The following is a 6,582-nucleotide window of genomic DNA, read 5'->3' as shown; positions in this document are numbered from 1 at the left end:
CCCTGGATGCACCTGCAGATTCTGTTCAAAGAGCAGAAAATGGCTGGCTCCCTCACGACCCTTGGGCTGTGCTCCCTCATGAACATGGGTCTCCAAGAGTGTCCGTGACCTGGGTCTGAGCAGAGGTCCATCATCTCCCAAAAGGAAGCCCTCTCCAGCTCTTAGTAGCACTACAAGATCATGGGATGATGAAGACCAGCGGTCACTCAATGGTCAAGTGCACGGCAGTACCCAAAGGGGCGGACGACTCAGGTCAACCACCAGCACCCGCAGAGCTCCAGGCTTGAGCACGTTATCATCCCAGGCTGCGATGTTTCTTTCTCCAAACCCTCTGCGAGATTTCAGGGGCCAGGACTGTGTCCCCTTCATGCCCATGTCCCTCGGGGAGGCCAGCCTCTGGTACTTAACAGATGCACACTCAGCGATCAATGAATTGGGGATAGATGAAGAGTTATCTCTTCTTCACATATCTGAAATGTGGTGATCAAACAGAAGCCTTCAAATAATCCATTTAGGCCAAAGTGGATACAGCCTCTTCTCAACAGTGACTCTCAAGGAAGCGTTTTCATAATTATCCAAAAGATTTACACCTGCTCACCACTCAACAAGTGAGGTTTGACATCTTTAATGATATTTTCACAGCTTCATGTGGATTCCTCGCCTCTCAGCGCCCAGGGTTCCTGGCCCCAGCAGCAGCTTCCAAGAAGCACTCGATGAATGAATGAGGAAATCAGCAAAGGACAATCGTCACAGGCTTCCCCAGTCTGCCTGGTCGTGTGTCTTTCCTTTGACTGTGAGCTCCTGGAGGGCAGGAAACACTTCTCCTTCATCTTTTATCCCCCGGAGCTCTCAGGATATGTAACACGTTGTCTGTTTTATCCCCTGGAGCTCTCAGGATGTGTAACACGTGTCTGTTGAATGAGGACACACCTGGAGAAAGAGATGAATCACATGTATTCTCTGAACAGGACCGCCAAGATCCCAAACGGCACCCACAAAGTTCCAACAAGGGGACCCGGAAGGACAACTCCACCCTGGGGTTCTGCCAGGGAGCCCCACTCGGGGCTTCCTGGGTTCATCCTCAGGCGGTAGCTCTCCAAGGCTCAGCAGGCAGAGAGGACTCAGGCGCCAGCCCTTACAGTCATGTGTGCGCCATCCTTCCCTCCGCTCAGAGAGCTCGCTGGGTCCCTTGAAACAACTAAACTGTTGAAAGGGCAGTTGCCAAGCCAACGGGATCTATGTGCTCCCCTCCCATCGCCTTCCGTCTTTGGGGCTGATCCATAAGACCCATGGAGAAGCCAGAGGTGGAGCAGAGAACTTGGTTGAGAAGAAATGCTCATCGCACGTTGCTGGGGGCTTGGTAATCTCTCTGTTCCTCATCTGAGAAGCAGTGCCCATGTGCTGGTCTCCTGGGCACATGGCAGGATCCACAGGTGCCAGCCTGAGAGAGGGGGCACCCAGACCCGAGCTGTGCACACACAGACACAGATGTTTCTGCGCTAGGAGCTCCAGATGTGGCCCACTGCTCAGTAGTTTCTCTTGCAGCTCCATCTTCAAAGAAAAAACTCAAGGAAGCAAAGAACTGAACCATTAAAATCACATCAACAAACCCTCCCCCACCCCCACCCCCCGCCCCACACTCCTTTTTATTTTCTTTCACGCAGGAAGTCTGCTTCCAAAACTTTGAGATTAATGACTAAATTCATTGCACGTTCCAGCTTCCTAAAATGATCGATTTAAAATTTTAAATGCATTGGATTTTTAAATACCCTAAAGTGGTTTGCATTTCTCCAAAATCACCAAGTGTAAACTGGAGAACTCCACAGCTCCAGAGTTAGACAGACGCGATGAGGCAGGGTGTTTGGGGGCAGTCAGGCCCCCATTTTTGAGACAGGTCATCTCAGGGGCTTCACCTGGCTTCCCTGAAGCTCACGTCCCTCACCTGTGAAAAGAGGAGGCGATGCTCTCAGAGGCCAGCGATAGGAGCCAGGAAGAAAACAAGTGGAAACGTCTGAGAGAGCATCTTCCAGATGGGGCGAGCTCCAGGCATCTGCTCCAATGATATAGAACTCCATCATTAAGTTAGGAGTCCTCATTCTTTCCTGCTGTGATGACCTGCACCAAGAGCTGGGAAGCATCTTGGAAACTGTCTGCCGTCCCTCCCCTCCTCTGGGGAAACCGAGCCTCAGGCCAAGAGGCTTCTGTGGTCAACAGAATAAAGCCCCCACTCCAAGATGTTCATATCCTAATTCCAGAATCTGGGAGTACGCTACCTTACATGGAAAAGGTTTGCTGCGGAGGTGATTAAATTAAAGATTTTGAGATGCAGTATCATGGTGGATTATCTGATGGTCCTGATCCGATCACACCCCAGCCCTTAGGAGGGGAGAGGCTTTCTTGGCTGCATAGATGAGATGGAAGAAGAAGGGGCAGAGATGTGTACCCTGCTGGTTTTGAGGCTGCACGAAAGGACCACAAGCCAAGGCATATGGGCACCTCTAGGAGCTGGAAAAGGCGAGCAAACAGGTCTTCTCCCCAAACCCCCAGAAGAGGCACAGCCCTGCTGACACCTTGATTTTAGACCAAAGACTCAAGTCAGGCTTCTGACCTCCGGAACTGTGGGATAAGACACGTGTGCGGTTTTAAGCCATAGAGCGTGTGGGGACTTGTTACAGCTGCAACAGGAAACTCGCTTCTCTTTTCTAAGTAACTGACAAAGTCAATGTGCCGTCAGAACCATGGCCAGGTTCCTGGCTCCCAGTCCCAGGCTTGTCCCCCAGAGCTCTGCGTTGTTTTCTCCCCAAAGTGGTTTTAGCAGCTGGCACACCCCCTCTTCCCCCCAGGAGCTTAGAGCACAGACACTCATCATTTCTCCCAGCACATGCTCACTCATTCATCCACGCGCTATTCAGCAGGTATCTGCTGGGCTTCACTGGTGGCTCAGTGGTAAAGAATCCACCTACCAGTTCAGGAGATGCGGATTCCATCCCTGGGTCGGGAAGATCTCCTGGAGAAGGAAATGGCAACCCACTCCAGTATTCCCACCTGAAGAATCCCATGGACAGAGGAGCCTGGTTGGCTACAGTCCATGGGGTTGCAAAAGAGTCGAACACGACTGAGTGGCTAAACAACGCCTGCTGGATATGCCCTCTGCATAGGCGCTGTTCTAGGCACCGAGGTCACACAAAGTCACTTTCCAGCAGCTCTCAATCCTGAAGGCCCCTCACGATGAAGCCCTCAAGACACCCAGAGGCTCTGGGCAGGCTCAAAGGCTGGATGGACAAATAAAGGCTGGTCTACCTGTACAACAGAATATGATGTAGCAGTACAAAGGAAGGAAGTACCACACGGATGAACGCTGACAACATGATGCTAAGTGAAATAAGCCAGACACAAAAGCCCACCTATATGATTCCATTGATATGCACTCTCCAGAACAGGAATCTCCATAGAGTTAGCAAGTAGATGAATGGTAGCCAGTGGCTAGAGGGAGAAGGTAGGGAGTGAATTCTTAGTAGGAATGGGGTTCTATAGGCAAGGATTTCCCAGAGAAACAGCACCAGGAGAATAGAGAGAGAGAAGATAGGGATTTACTATGAAGGTCTGGCTCGAATAATTCTGGAGACGGAGAAGTCCCAAGCCTGATGTGTGTAAGCTGAGGGCCCAGAAAATGGGTGGCATAGTTCCCAGAAGGGCCAAGAACTAGGAGCATCAATGTCGGGGCAGGAGAGATGGGAGAGCAGGGAGAGTTCACCCTTTCTCTGCCATTATTGTCTATCCATGCCCTCCCCAGACAGGGAGACGCCCGTGTGCATTGGTGAGGGCAGGTTTCTCCAGTCAAGTCACCCATGCAAACGCTAATCTATTCCAGAAGCATCCTCACAGACACACCCAGAAATAATGTTTTCAACAGCTGTCCAGGAATCCCAGTTGACACTTAAAATCAACCATCATGGGGGGTTTCATCTGGGGGGATAAAAAAAAGTTTTAGAATCAAACAGGCAGAGAAGCAACGTGCATCTGGTTAGCTGTGTCCCAGATGCATTAAGGGGTCCACAGGTGGGGCTGTGGGTCCAGTGGCGGGTGGGCACCCACAGGTCCGCCAGCCCTCTCATCTGCTCTAGAGAGTGCAGATGACTTCCCTGATCTTGTGAAGGTGACCTTGTGATCTGCTGAGAGCTGCCCCCAACAAGGGTCCACATCCTCCCAGAGCGCCCTTCTCAAGGGACTGATCAAGCCCCTCACTCACTGAAAGTCCACCACCTGCCCAGTTTCACGTGGTTTGGTTATAATCTACATTTGTTTATCCTTTTAATTCAGTCCATGTGGGCGCAAGCCTTACAGCAGACCCTGACTGCCATGCAAGAGTTAGAAGGGAGTTTGAAAACGTAATGAACCTGGAAGAAGAATCTAGAGAGAGAGAGTCGTGGGAGTCTGTGCATGTGTGTGGCTGCCCAGTCGTGGGCAAGTGAGGGGAGGAGTACTTAAGAAAGATTCGCAACAGAGGATGAGATATTTGGATGGCACCACCGACTCAATTGGAGAAGGAAATGGCAACCCACTCCAGTATTCCTGCCTGAATAATTCCATGCACAGAGGAGCCTAGCAGGCTACAGTCCACGGGGTCGCAAAGAGTCAGACATGACTGAGCGATTAATACACACACACACACACACACACACCCCAACTCAATGGACATGAGTGTGAGCCAACTCCAGGAGATGGTGAGGGACAGGGAAGCCTGGCGTGCTGCAGTCCATGGGGTCGCAAAGAGTCGGACACGACAGAGCGACTGAACAACAGCCAAACTCGGGACACGAGGCAACTCTGTTCCCCTAAAGGCTCAAACTCCAGAGATACTCAGACACCAAGACCACATACATTTCATAATTTACCCGACATTGAACAGCACCGGGTACAAACACTTCCAGATTTTCATTCACCAATTTAAACATTTGTCTAGAAGGGGGACCAAAATATTAACATGAAGAAGTATCCTTAGAGAGTGACGGGGGAAAATCTCAGCCCACAATCTGCACGCGAAGCCTTCCTGATGGGGTCCAGGGTTTTGCTACAGGAGCTCTGTGTCCCTCACCAGCCTGGCCCCGGGGTAGACTGCCCCATGGTTCAGAGAAGGGCAGGGCTGCCCGCAGGCTGAGGCCCCCGAGATGGGCGTGTGCCGGACCACCCTGTCCGGCTTCTATACGTACGAGCCGATTGCTTTAAATAAAGTCAGCCGTTCCTCCAGCTAATGTGTGGATGGTGGGATCAATTGGGTACAGAGAAACAGATTACCAAGCAGGTGGCTTCGGGCTAAAGATAAATTGTGTCCTCATGTAACTTAGCAGAGTGGGATGCAGATAGCTCCTAATATGCAAAGCAAGACTGTGTAATTACTTATTTCTGCGGGAAGCCCAGGCTGCGGCTCGTGGCTGCAGAAGCCCCAGAAGACCCTGCCCTGGTGAAAATGTTACTGCTGGAGGTACCAGCCCGTGTGCTCCAGTGAGAACTGGGGCAGGTTCTCAGGGGGTGAGGGGCCAGGGGACACAAGTCCCTGCCTGCCCCCGCCGCACTCGCCTGTCCCCACACAGCAGAGAGCGAAGAGCCCAGCGGACACACTCTAGCTCCAGGCCAAGGGTCACATCGCATCCCTGGCAGAATGATTCTTGGGGGCACGCCCCTTCCTCCTTACCTGAGTGAACCTCTCCCGACTTCTGACCGCTAGACAGGCCTCCATGGACAGAACAAACCTGCTCATCACACATTTCCCCAATTTCTCAAATCCCTGACATGCTTGGCTTTTGTTCACGAGTAAGCCCTCTGGGCATCTGTCCTCTCCCTTCTTTTTTTTTTTTTTTTTTCCTCTTTTTTGGAACTAATTAGAGATTCACAGAAACTTGCCAAAACCGTACAAAGGAGTCTCATGCACTCTTCACCTACCTTCCGCTCAGGGATACCAATTTGCATAACTGCAGTTCAGAATCAAAAGCAGGAAACTGACCTCAGTGTAACCCACAGACATTATTCAGATTTTGCCTGTTTTATAGGCAATCTTAATCTGATCAGGCTGCCAGAACCAAATACCGCAGACGGGTTCAACAACAGACACTTTAGTGCTCACAGTTCTGGAAGCTACAAAGTCCAAGATCAAGCTGCTGGCCAGTTCAGTTCTTGGTAAGGACTCTCCTCTTGGTGTGCGGACAGCCGCCTTCTTGCTGTGTCCACACACAGAGGGGAGAGACGACCTCTCTGGTCCTAGAGAGTGCCATAAAAGAGAATGCCTCTTTTATTACGGCACTAACCCTAACAGGAGGGCTCCACCCTCTCGATCTCATCACTTCTCATCACCTCTGATACACCAGCCTGGGGATTAGGCGTCAACATAGGAACCTGGAGTGGGCAAGGCAGTGCACAGCAGGGCAGTTACGTGCACTTAGTTCTGTGCAATTTTACGCCCTGGGCACGTTTGCATAACCACCACCACGATCAAGATGCGGAACCGTTCCACCACCGGGAGGGTCCCCGAGCTGCATCCTTCTGTCACACCCCCCTCCCTATTTCCCCTCTTCCCATCTCCAGCCC

General features: G+C 51.5%; 1 long non-coding RNA gene across 1 annotated transcript; it reads right to left on the bottom strand.

Annotated features, from left to right (window-relative positions):
* Nucleotides 1-950: 950 nt before the first annotated feature.
* On the bottom strand, nt 951-4,618 carry LOC123330788. Its single transcript, XR_006546956.2, has 2 exons — nt 1,770-4,618; nt 951-1,565 (listed from the first exon to the last, which is right to left on the bottom strand). It is a non-coding gene; the product is annotated as an uncharacterized LOC123330788 (long non-coding RNA).
* Nucleotides 4,619-6,582: the final 1,964 nt, after the last annotated feature.

The sequence above is a fragment of the Bubalus bubalis genome, chromosome 20, assembly GCF_019923935.1.
Source record: "Bubalus bubalis isolate 160015118507 breed Murrah chromosome 20, NDDB_SH_1, whole genome shotgun sequence".
Classification (NCBI taxonomy): Eukaryota; Metazoa; Chordata; class Mammalia; order Artiodactyla; family Bovidae; genus Bubalus; species Bubalus bubalis.
The sequence above is the reverse complement of the archived record's forward strand: the minus strand, read 5'-3'. Positions and strand labels throughout refer to the sequence as shown.